The 18,620-nt window shown below is 33.5% G+C and overlaps 2 long non-coding RNA genes across 2 annotated transcripts; both read left to right on the top strand.

Annotated features, from left to right (window-relative positions):
- The first annotated feature begins 314 nt into the window (after positions 1 to 314).
- LOC147487625 (uncharacterized) lies at positions 315 to 4,027 on the top strand. Its single transcript, XR_015202130.1, has 3 exons — positions 315 to 552; positions 786 to 866; positions 1,133 to 4,027. It is a non-coding gene; the product is annotated as an uncharacterized LOC147487625 (long non-coding RNA).
- Positions 4,028 to 4,362: 335 nt separating this feature from the next.
- Positions 4,363 to 6,749, top strand: LOC147487624 (uncharacterized). Its single transcript, XR_015202942.1, has 3 exons — positions 4,363 to 5,376; positions 5,497 to 5,536; positions 6,387 to 6,749. It is a non-coding gene; the product is annotated as an uncharacterized LOC147487624 (long non-coding RNA).
- The last annotated feature ends 11,871 nt before the right edge of the window (positions 6,750 to 18,620 follow it).

Below are 18,620 nucleotides of genomic sequence, written 5' to 3'. Positions count from 1 at the left end.
AAAAACCTATTATTTGATGATTATATGTCGCTGAACTTCTTAGTTAAGATATTAAATATGCATTTGTTTGCGTTAGTTTGTTTGTGTTCAATTTCAAAATTGATCCGTTCCTTGCTCTCATGCTCATCATTAGGTTTTTTCTTGTATATATCACAAATAAGAAATTAGAATAATCAGGTAATTTGCATCCGCACGATAAAATTTGTTGACCAGATACCTATAACTCCATCATTTACACAGGTTATGGTTTTGATTCAAGCGAGGGTCTTTTTCATGATTTTCACAAGGGATGAAGTCATCCATGAGGGTTTTGGTTTTCTTAATGCCTTGGTTGTTGGGGGAAAAAAAAACTCCTCCACGATCATGGTTGACGGCAACTCAACTTGCATTAATATTGGGGAATGGCACCATGGTTGGAAGAATTATTCTGGGATTAATTTATCAATCTTGGCAATGAATATTTGACCCAAGTTTTGAGCTAAATTCTGATTTTTTTTCGCCAACGTCATCGTCTTCAGGGAGTGTTCTAGCTTCTAGGTTTGAAATACTCAGGTCAATCATATTTTGAGATTTTTTTTATTGGTTATTATTGATACTATTTGATTAGTTTACGAATAGCCATTGATATTTAACTTTGTTACATCGAGTTCTAATATTTACTGATTTTATGATTGCCTCTATTTTCAAGTTATGCAATTTAATGGGTTTTCATAGATATAGTTTCCACTGAAACTCTTTCCTAGCACACACTCTAATTCAGTTTTTTCTAACCTTAAACTCTCCAGTCTTACCGAGCAAATGGATGCAGTCCCTAGCCATCGTCTTCTATTCTTCTCTTTAACATATCTCCAATTGACGATGGAAAGGTATGCAATCTGCCACTAATAATAACGTCCACAAAGCTTGTTGATTAGTAAGTTTGTTTTTATTTTTTTAATTAAGTGGTTATTCATTTAAATTTTGGTTTGGGTGTTTATTAATTTAATATCAACACTACCACAAGTTCATTTTTTTGCACAGATACATAAGTTTGGTTCTATTCCTGCCCTTTTGAGACTTCCCCATTACAAATTTACATGTATTAATTAAGCATGTTTGTGCAAGAGCTAATTTACATACACCCTTTTGGTAGAGGCTGGTGCAAGTCATCTCTGACATTTAGGAGAAGTCACAATTAACCTCAGTTGAGAAGAAGAGTAGCGCCAAGAACAAGAATAACAAAGTTATGTTGACTACAGTTGTCAAGGTATCTCATATCTTAAATGGTTTTATCAATGGTGGGATTTTCACACATTCCTTGGGTGTTTATTGATATAAAAGCAAACTGTGGATACCTAGAAAGAATGATGAAAACTCTTTAGTGATGCCTACTTTTAGTGAACCATATTGCACGTTAGGCCTTCATGTTTGATAGTAAATTCAAACCAATAATGTAGATTTAGGCCCTTCATTGAATATCTGCACCCAAGCCTTCTTTTAGGATGTTGAAATACCCAATCTTCTGTCTCTAAACTTAGTATTTGAAGTTGGTACGAAACTCATACAGTGTCCAGTATATTAGGATATAAGAAACTTAAGTTTGTCCACAAACATTCTTACTAAATGTGCATAACCATGATAATTACATTAAACATTCTTAGCTCCATTAGTTTTGCATAACCATGTTAGCTGCATTTCCATACAATTTTTCCTTTTTTTTTTTTATCTTTAATACAAATGTTATTAGCTTGGGTGTCATGTTGAATAGCCGATTGATGCTTATTTTGTCTTTATCTTTGTATTTCATAATACAATTGTTATTAGTTTATTTATTTGTTCTCTTTTAGAATAATTATTATTTTGGGTTTTGTTAACTGCATCTTGATCAACAGTTGATAAAGAAAGTGATATGATGTTGTATTATAGCTGTTAGCATTAGTACTCCATGAAATAAGTTTGAGAAACATCTCCCTTGCCATTTACCGCTCCGCTCCAACAAAGTTGTCCACCATCACCAATGTTTCCGCCAACGTCTCTACCACCATTTTCCCACCACCTCATCTGATATCTTTTCACTAACAATGCGAATGTAAAGCCCAACACGAAAGATGGTTGGGTTTGTGAGTTCGATGCACTTCACCACCTTCTAAGGACTTCTCTTCAACCTCACCTCTTTCAGGTACGTTTCTTTCTCTTTCTTCTTTCTCCTCAAATTCAAATGGTTGTTCTTCATAAGTTCTTAATAAACCATCTAGGAAGTAAGAAATTTTAGCCCCAAAAGAAGCTAACCATAAAAAAAAAACGACTAAATCCATTTACTGCTCCAATACCAAGAATTTGTGGCAAAAAGCAAAAGACAAGGAGGATCTTGATAAATTCAAACCAATTTTCTCGCATGACATATCATGTATCTTTCAATAATTTCGTAAGTTGATTCACAATTTTGTGGCAATTGCGTGTCATAATACCAACTGGTGATTCGGGTTAACGTCTCTGGATAACCATTATTGTGATTTTAGTCCTTTGGTTTTTAGCTTTTGTTATCGATAAAAAAATGGGGGTATATATTTTGTACTTTGTCTCATTTCATTAATTTTTATATTCTGATAGTACGTAGTGTCCCAAGTTAAGTCGGATTCTTTTGAAATGGGTTTGAGAAAGACATCATTGCATTGTCATTTGTCCTTTAATTCTAAAGATACATCAACATAGCAATTTGTATGCCATTTAGATCAATAGTCCCAACAGAGTCATACTTCTCCATCTAGATTAACAGAATTAGACATCAGTTAGTATGCTACCATGAGCTAAGTATATACATCATCACTGACTGCTCATATTGTTCAACTCTTTTGCTGACTAAGTATATACATGTATAGTAAGACTTGGATTTGCAGGGTTGCTCTATTTGTGTACAAAGTTATGATCTATATTATAGTTTTGCTTCGGACGAAACTAACTAAGCCAAAGGTACTTGCTTTCTTCCTTTCTCCCCTGCTTTTTGCATTTCTATATGATGATGTATTTTTCAAATTCAAATTTATATAATGATGCTTGATAAAAGGGTGTTCTATGTACTTGGTGTAAAAGCATGAATTTTATTTCTATTTTTGGCATGTCAGGTAGTCAAAGGTACTGGCAATATAATATGTGGCGAGTGGATACCTAGAACGTACTATTATTACGCCACAGTTTATGATTTGCTTCTATATTTTCAGCATGCTACAGTTATACACAGATAGTGATGAGACTTCAAGTACCTTCAATAGAGACTTAATAATGTCCCATGCCTGTTAAGGTACTTGGTGCATATATTTAGAACTCAATTCAGTTTCTTCAACAAAAGAGAATATTAAGTGGTCTATTTAATTTGGTATAAAGCTGAGTCTTGAACTTGAACTTGAAAGTCTGAATTGATTTAAATCAACGCGGCGTTGTTATCCTGTACGTGCTTATAATCTATTGTGTGATTTCTTTTATTCTGTAGTTAAGTATGTGCTATAGAGCAAGAAACAATGACTTGGTCCTCTTTTGAGCTTAGTGAGGCCATCCACGTCACAGGAAGATTACGAGAAATAAGGAAGATTAAATTAGAAGATTTTAACTGAAAAATGAAAGCTAAACCCAACAAAAACTCAACGATTTATAGCACAAAAAATGTTCTTTCTCTGTTCCACAAGTGATAAACTAAACCCTACTCTTCAATAATTTCCTCTCTGATATTGTGTCGTACATGCTTATATTATCTACAAAGTAGAGAAGAAACATAGAGGTTTAGCATTATTAAATCACTCTCAAACTGGATCACTTAGCTGGACGTTTCTCCTTCCAGGTCTAATTTTCTCTCTTATTTCATTTTTGTATGAATTAAATTTTAGTTCCACAGGGAAATTAAAAAACAAGTTTCCTAATTTGTTTTTTCGTGCTAATAAGTCATAAGTTATTTAGTTGCTAATTAAAGTGGGTATTTTGAATTTTGTGGGGCAGGGTGCCGTTTGTATCCATTGTAGATTATGGTCAAGCTATGCCTTTCCAGAGTTGTTACTTCCTGTAATTCGTTTAGTGTGTAATAAATATGTCATTACATACATTGTAAAATGCACTCTTTGAATAAAGCTCGACAATATTTTTGTCGCCCCAGATAGTTGACTTCTGCTTACTAAATGCAAGATTTTGAATTTCTCTGTCAGGTGAAATGGTTTGAAAACCAACCATTGAGTATGATGGATGCTTTATTCAGGATTACTAATCTATTTTATTGGCATCATTGTCACTCCTTTATGTTTTACGCGCTCTCTACACCTCATGATAGAGGTTCTAACTCCCCCTTCACTTGGAGATTAGTTTTTCTATTTCTATAATTTTTTACATATCGTGTTTACTTGACCTTGAGTTTGGTATTTGCGTAAACTAAATTTTCAAATCTATGTCCTTTTGTTGGTTAATTGTGTTCTAAAGAACCACACTTTTGAATTTTTACGTGCTTGATGCTCCTTAGCTTAGATTTGTTAGTCATTTCTTTCTGTTATGATTATCATTAAGGTATTAGTGTAATAAGAAAAAGACTAGGTTTGGACATTATGACCACTGTAACTGATATGTACATGGACACGTTTGTTTAACAGAACATATGGTATGCTATGCTTTATTATGGTTTAGCATATAACCCAATTCCTTTCAATGTGTAGTTTTTAACTTTGAGCTTACTGAGGGTACTTTCAAAAGTCTAATGGTGTGTTCTACCCAACTATCTTATGCTTATAAATGAGAACTGATCTTGGCAGCAGCAGATAAGTACATCTTATTTAGACTTTTTTCTACTAAATTCTTTAGACCATCACTACTATGTTTCTTCTCCATGCTGTAACTCTTTAGTCTGATGCTAAAGCCTATTTGGTCTTTCTCTTGGACAATTTTTTATCAATACGAACCCTTACATCATTGAAGCCTAATTTTGTATGTTAAAAAACATGGTAGGAATGTTAAAAATGAGGCCGGATTGCATGATTGGCTACTATTGATCTAGCTTCCAGTTAATGTCGGCACTTTTCGTACAGAGCTAACATAAACATTGAATAGTATTTTGGTGGTTTAGAAGGTTGAAATGCATTCTTATGTTGGTGAATCATTATTTGGTTCATCAAGTAACATGTTTTTTTTCCTCTATATTGTTATTTTTTATTATGTCTACCGACTAAACTTTGTTGCTCTACAATTATGGTATTGATAGCCTCTCATTCAGTTTGCTAATCTTTATAAGTTTTGTAACTTTATTTACTTTGTGGAAGGTGCGGAAGTTCTACAGGAGAATGATATAATTCTAAAGCTACAAACCGTATGGTTTATATGGGAACAAGATGGTTACTATTGTCCTGCTACTCCGAGTCCATAATGTTGGTTGTAGTTGTTCACTTGGATTAGGACACTTCATGGAGTCCTATAAAAAAATAGATGTTTTCCAATATTTTTCTAGCAAAATCCAAGTCTAATTCTTACTATTTTTGTGCGTCCGTGCAGGTTGGACCATGCTAGGTTAGTGAAAATGGGATAATACTTGGTAAGTTTAAATACGCAAGGTTTTTTAATGACAGAAAACTATTTGTTGGTTGTTTGCACTAGGAAAGATTTTAAATGTCAAGAAAAAGGATATATGATTAAGGTTTATGTGTGAATTACCTTGGATTTGAGGGAGTAAAGTAATATTTGTTTACATGTTGATGTAGTAGTTAGTTTGGAAGGTCGTTAGAGGTTAGAGGTGAGACTGTTGATTTCTTTCATATTTCATGCAGTGTTGTAGAGGTTCTTGATGTTTGAACTATTTAAGAACAATTGCAAAGTAAAATTTACAAGTGCGTCTACCATAGTGGTGGTTATAAAATGACGTATACTAAATTGAAATATTATTTCACTTTGTTATTTCATATGATTCTTACATCAACACATTTTAGTCAGGTATTGCCTGTAATAGAGAATGTCTTATCTAGATATGGAAGACATGTATTATTCTAAAAACATCTAAACCAGCACTCACGGCCACAAGATTAACATTTTCTGCACAAAAAGTGTTACTGTTGAAGCTTTTTAAGGATAGCTTGCCCCTAGGTTAAATTTATTTATATACTTAAAGCTCGATTTTTATTTTAACCATCAATCAATTGGTATAGATTCTAATCATGTTATTGTGTTGATTTTACCTCGATACTATGATTTGCTATAGATATATATTTAGAAGAACAATAAACTAAAATTAATGGTAACTTGGTAAGCATTCAATATTGTCGTTAACTATGTTTATAAGACAAAATAAAAGAGTTAGAAGAATGGCTAGAGTGAAAGAATTGGTTCTTAGTTTTTTGGGTTTTATGATTTTATAGTGTATCAAACTTTTCTTGCTTTGTGGATTGCAGGGGTGTCTAAAGATCAATATTTCATAGGTACAGGTGGCTACTGATTCTCTAAAGGAAGTAAACATTTTGAAGAATATTGAAAGACCACCATGGCAATGTGAGGATATCACAGCGGCAATCAAACCTATCCAAAGTCAGTTTGTAAGGTGTAATGTTTTTCATGTATTTAGGGAAGCAAATCGAGCTGCCGATCATCTTGCTTCTCTTGCATGTGATCAGTGTTCAATTTTTTGTACCACCTCTGATCTCAGAGCTTATGTCTATTGTTGAGGACAAAAATGAAACTATTTATTTAAGATTCTAATGCAGGTAGGGGTCATGCCATAACCTCAAATTTATTCAAAATTAATTAATTAATTAAAAAAAAAAACATTTTCTTGCTTACATTCATATTCTGTGTCACAAGCTGTTCTTTCACTATTTCTTTCACTCTAAGGAAATTAGTGATCTTATCAGTGTTGTTTTGTTGTGGTGCTCTAATTATTTATTTATGTTTTGATTTTGTATGTGACTTTCGTGATTAATTAAGCATGTGTATGCGGTTGGGTTATGGTTAGTCGACTGTTACTATTTTCACTTTTGTTTATCTTGGACATTATGTTTTGATTTATATATTTTTATTTGGATCTTTAGCTCAATGGAATAGCACTTGAGTATATATACATTTCAAGATATGGTGGTTCAAATCCACCAAGTTCCCATCTATTAATGAGTCAATACTTTGTTTCTATGGGTTTAACTTTGTTCTTTGATGCTTCTTTCATTAATAATTAAGATACTTTTTGTAAAAATTGGTTGACTTGATAAGATGAGAGTAATATTATTGATGAAAAGCCAAGTAATTTTGATTACTGTAATGTTTGGAAATATGGTGATAAATTTTGATTTTGATTCCATTGCATGTAATGTGCGTACCTACATATTGATACCTAATAAAGCAAATTTTGGTTTTCTTTGGACTATAATTTAAAATATGTTATAAGATTTTTTTTGTTCATTAAAATGTTTCTTCAATGTGTGCTCAAATATAAAATATTTTTTTGTCCAAGACAATTTCCTGGACCTCTTTTTTTCATTTTTGAGTTTATAAAATGTTACATACAACAATATGGCAATATGACACGACGAAATTATATAGCTAAAAGCATAAGAGGTATTATTAATTAGGGATAATTACTATAATTACGTTTTCTTACTCAAATTGTTTTAATTAATTTTGAAACTGCTACATGTAAATTAAACCCAACAGAAAATTGTCGATTTGTTTGGTCTATAAAAAATGTTATATACGACAGGGAATACATAAGAGGTGTTATTAATTATTGTCATTAGTTTTTCTTACCAGTATTTGTTTTAATTAATTTTGAAACAGCTACATGTAAAATCAACTAAAAAACTGTTGATTCCTACCAAGACGTTTATAACTTGAGAAATGCTAGAATGTCACGAATTAAACTCACAAAACATACACAATACGGAAAAGGAATCACAAATTATAGTATGATGCTATTACTTATCACATATTATTATATCATTGCATGGTATTTTTTGTGGATCCCACATTCCCACAAAGTTAGAAATAGAAAACTAGATGCAACTGCTAAACCTCAAAAAAGAATAATTAATGGAAAATCGGAAACTGGATGCAAATGCATTGAATTAACCTCAAAGAATAATAGGTTAACGGAAAATCAGAAACCGAATGCAAATCCATTGATCTAACCTCAAAGAATAAATTGATGCAAATGTATTGAACTAACCTCTAAGAATAATTAACATAAAATCGAAAACTGGATGCAATTGCATTGAACTAGCACAAAAGAATAATTAACGGGAAATCAAAAATTAGATGCTTTGAACGAACTTTAAAGAAATATTAATTAACGGAAAATTGAAAACTGGATGCAAATGCATTGAACTAACCTAAAAAAAAATTAATAAGAAATCATAAACTGGATGCAAATGTATTGAACTAATGTATCATCAAAGAAGAATACTTTAACGGAAAATTAGTAACTGGATGCAAATGTTTTGAGCTAACATATCATCAAAGAAGAATAATTTAACGGAAAATTAGTAACTCGATGTAAATGCATTTAACTAACCTTAAATAATAATAACTATCGGGAAATCAGAAGCCGGATGCAAATGCATCGAACTAATTTCAAAGAAGAATAATTAATAGAAAAATAAAAAACTGACTGCAACTGCATTGAACTAACCTGAAAGAATAATTAACGGGAAATCAAAAATTAGATTTGCAAATGAATTGAACCAACCTCAAAAAATAATTAACGGAAAATCACAAACTGGATTTGCAAATGCATTGAACCAAACTTAAAGAATAATTAACGGAAAATCAGAAACTGGATGAAAATGTATTGAACAAACCTCAAAGAATAATTAACATGGAATTGGAAACTGGATAAAAATGCATTGAACTAACCTCAAAGAATAATTGTATTGGGAATGTCTCGACAAGTATAGTTTTACAGTTAAAATTTTGTTTATCATATCTATTTTCGTATAATTGGAAATGACGTGCTATTCAAGTAGCTTCAATATGATCTTTGCCTCTTCTTACAAAACTTTAATCAAACTTCTCTTATTAAGCAACAAAAAGAAGTTGAATGATTTTATCAATGGTGGTTTTTTTTTTTTTTTTTTAGTTCGACAGTGGGGTTTTTACGTTGCAAAAAATTTAGCTGAGTAATTAATATAATATTCATATCTCATAATTTTTCATAGTTGCAACTACTTTTCAAAATAATTTATTTAATATAGTGGCACCCGTTCGTAAGGCGGGTCCAAAAGCTAGTTGGTACTAAAGACCAGAGCGCATGGATAGCAAGATTAGCTATCTACTTCTTAACCTTGTGCCACAAGGTTTACTACTCTTTTAAACTTTACTTTATATCTTAACCTTGTATCACGAGGTTCCTTTTAGTCTTTCCTCAGCACAACCAGTAATCCAAACTCCAAAGTCTTTAGCAATTGAGCTATATGAAACAACAGTAACAAAAGAGAACGACACACCAAAAGCCCATAACCACCCTTTTAAAGCCCACACCCATTCACCTCTATTTGTAACCTACCTACCGGACCACCGAATCAAAGAATTAGTTTCCTTCTCCAATTCATTCTCGCAAATAGGAAGGAGAACTCAAAAAATAGGTCCTTTAATTCCGGCTTTGATCGAAAACCGAAACTCTCACTACCAAATTAGAAACTTCTAATTCCATTCCAAATCAAAGACTGCCCTAAAAACAACCTATATATATACGAGAGAAACGAAAAGGAAGTAGGGAGAGAGAGGACATAGCAACCCAGGACGTAGAGCTCGAGTGATTGGAACAGACGAAGTGGACAAAGACAGACTCGCTATAGTTCAATATCAATTTTGTTAATGGTTTTATTTTCTTCTGTTTTTGCTGCTCTATTTTCCATGTGTAACTAAACTATTTCTAGGGCGTAGATGGAACCTTAGATCGATGTGGATGTTTGAGATTTGATCTTTGGTATTCCTGAATTGTTATCAATGATTAAATTCTTCTTTGAACTCGTGATTAATATATCTATAATCTTTTTCACCGTTTCTGTGATGCATTTTCAGTAGTTTGAATAGGTGATTATTAATCAAGCTTGGTATAACTGTTAGTATTAAATCGTTTGATTGTTTGTGTTGTAAGAAGACAAATAATGCTTTGGGTTTAATCTTTAGCTGAGTAAGAAGATAATTTTGCGAAGAAAGTACAATAAGAATTGTAACGATAATATCATCGAGAAAGCAATTGATTATCATCGATAATGTTACTCAGAAATATATAATTGGAATATCAAAGGTTAAGTCGATAGTGTCTACGGAGGTTTAAGGCAGATTCCACAGTCCTAGAATTCTCTCCACTTAGCAAAACCTAATTATTTAGTTTATTTCTTTCTTAGACCGTAGTTAAATTAAATAATTAATTCCAAACTCCATCAATAAATATTGTTCGAATTAGGATAAATAATAAGTTAGTACTTAGTTGTTCCTAAGTAGCAATCCCTGTGGGATCGACCATTTTGCCGCAACTATTTTCAAAGATAGTTGTGCGCTTGCGGTATAACTAGGATTATATTTGTCTATTTAATTAGACTGTTTAATTTCCTATCACCATAGTGGAGGTAAGGGACGCTACCACAAGTCTTATCTATGCCCACTGTGTCCAGAAGTTTTGGTATCCACCTGCCGCTAGAGCCGCCGAGCAAGCACGCCCAACTGAGAAAGTGGATTACTTCGCTGAAGATGCCACTCGACAGTTCACTCAGCCCATGGACGGAATTCACTGCCTCCATGAAAGCTAGAGGATTCTACATGCATATCTCCACCAACTCAGGGAAAACATTATAGCGGAACAACAAACCATCAGAGAGGAGCAGCGGTCCTTTCAGCAGGAGCAACAACGTTTTTAGCACAATGTCACTAGAACACTGTAGAGCATTAGAGATGCGCTCCCGCATAGTGATAGACATGCTAGGACCCGACATCAAGGAGAAGAATCTTCTAGATGTCGTGATGAGTCACGCGCGGATTCTGACTAGGAAATCTCCCTAGTGTCCATATAGTTGAATAAATTTATCTTTAATTTTATTTTCACATGTATGACGTAGTATAAGTTCAGTTATATGTTATATATTATTATTTGTGTGTTTTCTTTTGTGGAATTTGGTATATTAGTATAAGGTAATACAGATACATCATGCCAAAAGTTTCCATTTTTCTTTTGTAATTTCATATATGTTTTCAAAAATACAAAAACCCAAAAATATTTTCATAGTAGAATAATTATCCTTAGTACAATAAACCTTGTATTTCTCATTCTATATCAAGCAACCCACGCCCCAAACTTATTTTGGGTGGCGTATTTTCATCATGAAGAACATAATACAAGTCTATCGCTGTTTTTGCCTATGTTTCTATGGTAATCTCTTTCCTCATCTCTTCATACTTTGAGGACAAAGCATATTTCTATTTGGGGGTTGTATAGTAACATTTTACAAAAACTAGGCATTTATTTCTTAGTAGTATATTTCTTCCCTTTCAAATTTTTTTTTAACAAAGTCCAAAAATATTTTTTCTGTTTAGTATTAAAAGTCTTGTTTCCTTTTTCTATGATGAATAAAAAGTTTAGTAGTCTCATTATAGCAATAGAGTAAGGATTTGTTTTTCGAACTTAGACTAATATACATACAATAGTTTCTGCATCTTTCCATGAATGACATGCATCAGGATTTGTTTGTATATAGTAGTGAGTTTTCAAGACCAAGGTTAGAACAATTAAGTTTCATATCATGTAATAATCTAGCTAAAAGCCTCATCTAAATGATTATTGAGTGATGACACAAAGTATATCCGGATAGAAAGACCACAGTACACGTCCACTTGCTTGATCACCACGCCATATCCTAGGAGAGAATTTAGGCCATTTTTGGATCGATATAGCCAAATAAATGTTAAAACCCCAAAAAGATAGTTTCCTCTAGTTACCCCTTTTGAGCCTTCACCATTTTATAAAAAGCCTTTTTATTCTTCACCATAAATTCCTAACCCGTTACAACACCCAATAAAAAGCTTACCCAGCTGATGAGTTGAGAACTAGATGAATATCAGAAAATGGGAAGAGAAGACCTTGTACAAAAATAGAACAGTTAGTTGCTTCGAAAAGAAAAGAAAATGAAAGAAAAGAAAAGAAAAACCCATCAAAACTCCAAAAAAATCAAAGGAGTAAAAAATCGAATCTCCCAAAAGTTCAAAATCAAAAAGAGATGATATCATAAACAAAAAGAAACAAAAGCAAAGTTAGAACTCCCAGAATTCAAAATCATATGGAGTCACAAAGCTAAAGGGCTAAAAGAATGTATCACAATTCGGAAGCAAAAGAACAAAACGAAGTTCTTCTCTGGTTACAAGTATCTTGAAGACCCAGTTTTTCTACTTATCATATTTTGTTTTTCCCTTCCTTTTTCTTTCCAAACTATCATCCAAGCCCCGTAACTCATAATAAAAGACCTCTAGCTCGATTAGGAATAGGATGGTGTGATAGTAAGTGGCAAGCGTGATCAATCGACCCCGATTTTTTTGGACGTCATTTGAGTATGTGTGGAATATAAGTGCCCGCTGCACTTGAGAGAACAAAACTTAAGTAAATCTATCAGAGAGTTGTGATTGCAACACACCCCCTGTGAGAACCCTCCAAAAGTCTTAGAAACAACTCTGCTTTTGCATTCCATTGCTCACGTTTTATATATTTATCTTTAGATGATTAAATTACTGCACATATGTTATTCTAAGTTCAAAGGAGCTTTTCCTTATTCACTGTTAATGAGATGTATAGACTTCTGAGAATAAATAAGGAAACAAGGTCTTCACTGGAAAACTCTCACGAGGCTTAAAGCTTGTCCACTAGGGAATTCCTAGTGGTTTAAGGCCTTGTTGCATATGGTCAATGCAATCACACTCTGCAAAACAAGACTAGTATAATTAGTAATAAATCACAGATTTGTGATCTTAGTTTCTCTCATCCTTGCTTGATGACAAACAAGATGCTATTTGGGGGTGGTGGTCAGCTCCCAAATGTGTATTTTATTATCAGTATATTACTACATTACAACCCTTCTTACGTTTAATGAAAAGACAACTTATAACTTTTATTGCATTTTTCAGGTTACAGAGAATTTCAGACCACTTATAATAAAAGCTATGTCTTATCACCAAAAGGAGCCTTAATCACACTTATTATGAAGACCAGAAGCTACTCTGAAAAAGTGCTGAAAAAGTCAAAGTCAATGGTCAAAGTCAAAGGTCAAAGCCCTCAATTCATAAGACCAGATATGGAGGCCCTTATCTCAAAATATGGCATTCTCAAAAACCTACCTTGGTCAAGAAGAAATCAAAAAGCAAAAGAAAAAGCAAAAGCAAAAGTGAAGTGTGATGTGTCTTAAATGTAATGGAGAAAGGCAAATAAGTCATTAGCATAAAGTAGGGGTATATAAACTAAAAGTGAAGGAAAGAGAAACACACCTAGACTTAATCTAGTGTCATTAGGATTTATTTTTTTGTTTTTCAATTCAATCCATTTACTTTATTGTCCTTCATTTCAATCTTGTTATTTTCTTTTATCTTGCAATCAATCAATCTTTTTTTTGTTGTTTTTTATTTCAATATTTCCTTTCAATGTTTTTGTCATTCAATCATTTACAAGTTAACTTGCAATGTTCTTTATAGCTTTAAAAACCAACTTGTCCTAAACTAGAGATTCTACCTTCCTTTCGTCAACTCCCATAATTTAAACCCAAACTATGGTGAACCTCTTTCAAATCAATTTTTGAAGCCCCTTACCACACAATTACAACTTCATGCACAAACAATAGAAATTCATCATTTTTTTTTTTTTTTTTAGATTTTTGAAAATATTTGTTTGGTCTATAATTTTCTATGCCCTGTTCAAGAGAACAATTGGGTGCGAGACTAGAATGGATCTACTACATGGCTCAGAAGAGTAAGTAATCACTTTATCAAGTGTGTGCTACCAAAAATCTCACTCACGATGAATCTGGGGGAGGGGAGTGAGGAAGGTAGTTGGTCCACCGAAATCCGGTAACTGATTACTCTAAATTCTCGTGGCTATATTTTTGTCCTTTTATAGAGGAGCTTGACTACTTTAGGCTCTAGTTGATTGATTTTAATTTGTTTGTTTGGTCTAGGCTTCAAAAATCAAGCAACGTTTGATTTATCTACATTAGGGAATGACTTCCCAATGGTTTTTATGTGGCTCGGGTTCAGCCTTATGCGTGAATGTAAATTGCAGTACAGAAATTAAAATTCAAACAACCACGTAAGCATACTTGAACACACAAGGTATCCTCTTACATGGGCTTCGAGGAGGTTTAGAATTTACCTCTCAAGTCGTGCTTACACGCTGCTTGAGGAGAAGGCGACGTTGGTTGGCACGTGATCTGAGAATCAAGCCCAACCGTTCGAGCGTTCCTTATTTTAGGTTACAAAAAAGGTCCACTTAAAAAGCCCACAATCCGGGTTTTTGATAATTAAACAACTTTGCTTTCAAGGGCCCAAAACATAAAAGTAAACTAACACTAAGACTAATCTAATAGATTAACTAGTTTAGATAGATTATCTAGATTAACTAGAGTTAAACGTAATTAGAGTGTTGATTACCAAGTTGATTCAAAGTGTGCGAGCGTATGATTCACGACTCGCCTCGCATACTTGAACTTTCCAAGGCAATGAAAACTCTAACTCTTAGTAACTTTCACAAGTTCAACCAAGTTTCAACTCATGTTCATCCACATAATCAACCAAATTAAAACTCATTTTTTCTTTTTCTTTTCTTTTTTCTATTTTTTTTTCTTTTCTTTATCTCTATCTATTACAACAAAGTCCACTGATTTATACTACTCTATTACAAAATCCGGGTTCTTAGTTGCAACCACGACTTGAAAATCTTCAAACTATGAAAAAACTGGACCCCATTATGTTGAGGTGGCTGGGCAGTCGCGCCCCACCAATAGGGTGAACGCGCGGGCGATCACCCGATCAGTTCCTCCGCCAACTTGCTCCGTCCTCCAACTGCAGTTTCAGCTCCTCTCCAGCGGTTGAATGTTGAACCTAGATTTGGAATAATACAAATCAGTAGTGAAAAATAACAAAAAATAACAACGAAAATTAAAAAAAAAAAAAACAAAAATGAAATGGTGAAAGTGATGCTTCCCTCCTTAGATGCTCAACCAAAGCTCCATGCTCCTCTAATCCATGACGGCGACGCCATTTCAAGTTTTAGTTGTGAGAGTTTCAAAGTTTATTTGAATGAGGTCCAACATAAATTGTTTGGAGCTTGAATGATTTGGGAGTTTTAGAAGGAAGGAAGGTAGGTTTTTTTTAGGACTTGTTTAATTAACTCTAGTTGTATAAAGAACATTAGAAAAACTTGTTGAATGAAGGATTGAAAACACAAACATTGAAAGGGAGAAATAACTTGAAGAAATGAAGGACAACTTTAAGGAAATAACTTGATTGAAATGAAGAACAAAGAAAGAAATAATTTGATTGAATTGAAGAACAAAAAGTAAAGAACTTGAATGTAAATGACTTGAAAAATAAAATCCTACACTACTTCTACATGACACTAGAATAAATCTAGGTGCATTCTCTCATCTATGGAAGTTCTTCAAATGGAAATGCCTACACTTCTTATGAGAATACTCCTACTGCTTACAATGCCTATCATGCTTATGGGAATCCAATGAATGACTCACATTGGATTGCAGATACTAGAGCCACAAGTCATATAACTACGGATCTCTCAAATCTCAATATGCATCAAGACTACAATGGATCTGACAAAGTGCATATTGGGAATGGCAAAGGTTTGCATATATCTAACATTGGCTCTAGCACTGTACAGTCGGCACAATCTACTTTTCATCCTAAGAACAATTTGCATGTCCCTAGCATTACTCAAAATTTATTGTCTGCGCATAAATTTCTTAAAGACAATAATTGCAGCATCACTTTTACTCCTGAACATTTTGTTGTGAAGGAAAATGTGAAGGGGAAGATCCTTTTACAAGGGAATCATGAAAATGGTCTTTATCCTATCAAGTTTCAACACCTCAATCCTTCAACTGCATCTCATTAGCATCCTTCTCATTCTTCATCAGCTTTTTACATGAATAAAGGAATTACTTCTTTTGCATATGTTGGAGAAAGAACTTCATATACCATCTGGCATCAACGACTTGGTCATTTGTCTGATCAAGCATCCAAAAAGGTTTTGTCAAGTCATTGTCTAGTTTTGGACAGCAAAACATCTTCTATGTCTTTTTGTGTTGCTTGTAAAGTAGGCAAAAGCACTAGATTACCTTTTTCCTCTTCTGAATCATGTACAAATAAACCATTGGAAATCATCCATAGTGATCTTTGGGGACCATCCTCTATACCATCTGTTCATGGATTTTTGTACTATGTTTCCTTTATTGACAATTGCTCAAGGTTCACCTTGGATATTTCCATTGAATAAAAAGTCCGACTTCTTTCAAGTTTTTCAATTTGTTAAATCATCTGTTGGAAAGCAATTTGATCATACTATTAAATGTTTTAGATGTGATGAAGGAGGTGAATACAAAAGCATTCAATTCAAAAAAAATTTACTTAAAAGTGGAATAAATTTGCAATATTCTTGTCCTTATACACCTTAGCAAAATGGTATTCCTGAAAGAAAACACAGATATCTCATTGAGATGGCCAGAACTCTCATTGCCTAAAGTAATGTTCCACCCAAATTTTGGGTTGAAAATTTTCAAACATGTGTATTTCTCATAAACAGAATTCCCTCATCTTTCCTACAATTTATTTCCCCTTTTGAAAAACTTTTCAAACAAAAACCGACATACTTTTTACTCAAAGTGTTTGGATGTTCTTGCTTCCCCTGGTTAAAGTTTTATACCTCCAGTAAAGTAGAACCTAGAAGTATAGAATGTTTTTTCATTGGGTACAACATGATACATAAAGGATATTTATGTTTAAATCCCAATACTGGAAAAGTTTACACATCTAGACATGTCCTCTTTCATGAATACAATTTTCCTTTTCAGAAGTGCACTCCTACATCCATTCCATCTATCCCTAAAGTTAGTTCCTCTTTACCAATTTCTGAACATCTCAATCAACATGTTAGTTCTCCAGCTCATACAACTCCAACATCCAATTGTCCTGCATCCATTCTTCCTGCATCCATTAGCCCTGCATCCAATTCCTCTCCTTCTATCACATTACAAGTTCCTTCAAAAACTCAACGACATCCACATCAAACCATACAGACAAGATCTAAATCAGGTATCTTCAAGAAGAAAGTATATTCCACAACAAAATATCCTCTTTCTTCTGTGTTCATCTCCAAAGTTGAGTCTCAACCAAAAGTTCCAACCTGTTACAGTCAAGCTATTAAAGATGAAAGGTGAAGAAATGCAATGCAAATCGAGTACAATGCTCTCATTCAGACAAAGACTTGGATTCTTGTTCCATATTATCCTGGTATGCATGTAGTTGCTAACAAATGGCTATTCAGAATCAAGGAAAAAACAGATGGCACCATAGACAAATTCAAAGACAGACTAGTTGTTAAAGGATTTCATCAAAAACCAGGTATTGATTTTAATGAATCCTTTAGTCCATTAACCAAAGCAACAACAATCATATTGATTCTAGCTCTTGCTGTTCAGAATGACTGGAGTATAACTCAACTAGATGTCACAAATGCTTTCTTGCATGGTGATTTGAAAGAGACAGTCTATATGAATCAACCACCTGGATTCATAGTGCCTTCTAAAGAGAAGTATGTATGCAAGCTTCAGAAATCTCTCTATGGCCTGAAACAGGCACCTCGAGAGTGGTATGAGAAACTCATGAATGCTCTACTTGATCTGGGGTTTACTCTATCAAATGTTGATACATCTCTATTTATTAGGAAAACTTCCGACAATATTACATATGTCCTAGTCTATGTTGACGACATTCTTATGATAGGTAATTCTCCATGTTACTGTAAAACTTTAGTCAATGAACTTAGCAGCGCAATACGTTTGCTATGAAAGACTTGGGGGATATTCACTACTTTCTTGGTCTTGAAGTTAAAAGGAACAATCAAGGTTTATTTCTTTCTCAATCAAAGTATATTCATGATATTCTACAAAAAGCATCTATGGAAGATGTCAAGCCATGTACAACACACAAAGCTGGATAATGAGAGTGGAGAATTACTCAATGATCCTACTGAATATCGATCAATTGTGGGAGCATTACAATATTTAAGCTGGACCAGACCTGACATATCTTATTCAGTTAATCAAGTTTGTCAATTTCTGCAAGCTCCTAGAACAACACGTCAAACAGCAGTCAAAAGAATTCTCAGATTTTTAAAGGGTACAATTCATTATGAATTCAACTGCAAAAAGCAAATCATTGAAATCACTGCTTTTGTTGATGCAGATTGGGCTGGTTGTGTCTTTGATAAAAGATCTACTGGAGGCTTCTGTTTATTCTTTGGTACATCACCAATTGGATGGGGTTCAAGGAAACAAAACACAGTGTCTAGATTCTCAACAGAAGCAGAATACATAACACTTGCTACCACTGCTACAGAAATATTTTGGTTGTGTACATTGTTAAAGGACCTTCAT

The sequence above is a fragment of the Coptis chinensis genome, chromosome 7 (assembly GCF_015680905.1).
Source record: "Coptis chinensis isolate HL-2020 chromosome 7, ASM1568090v1, whole genome shotgun sequence".
Classification (NCBI taxonomy): Eukaryota; Viridiplantae; Streptophyta; class Magnoliopsida; order Ranunculales; family Ranunculaceae; genus Coptis; species Coptis chinensis.
The sequence above is the reverse complement of the archived record's forward strand: the minus strand, read 5'-3'. Positions and strand labels throughout refer to the sequence as shown.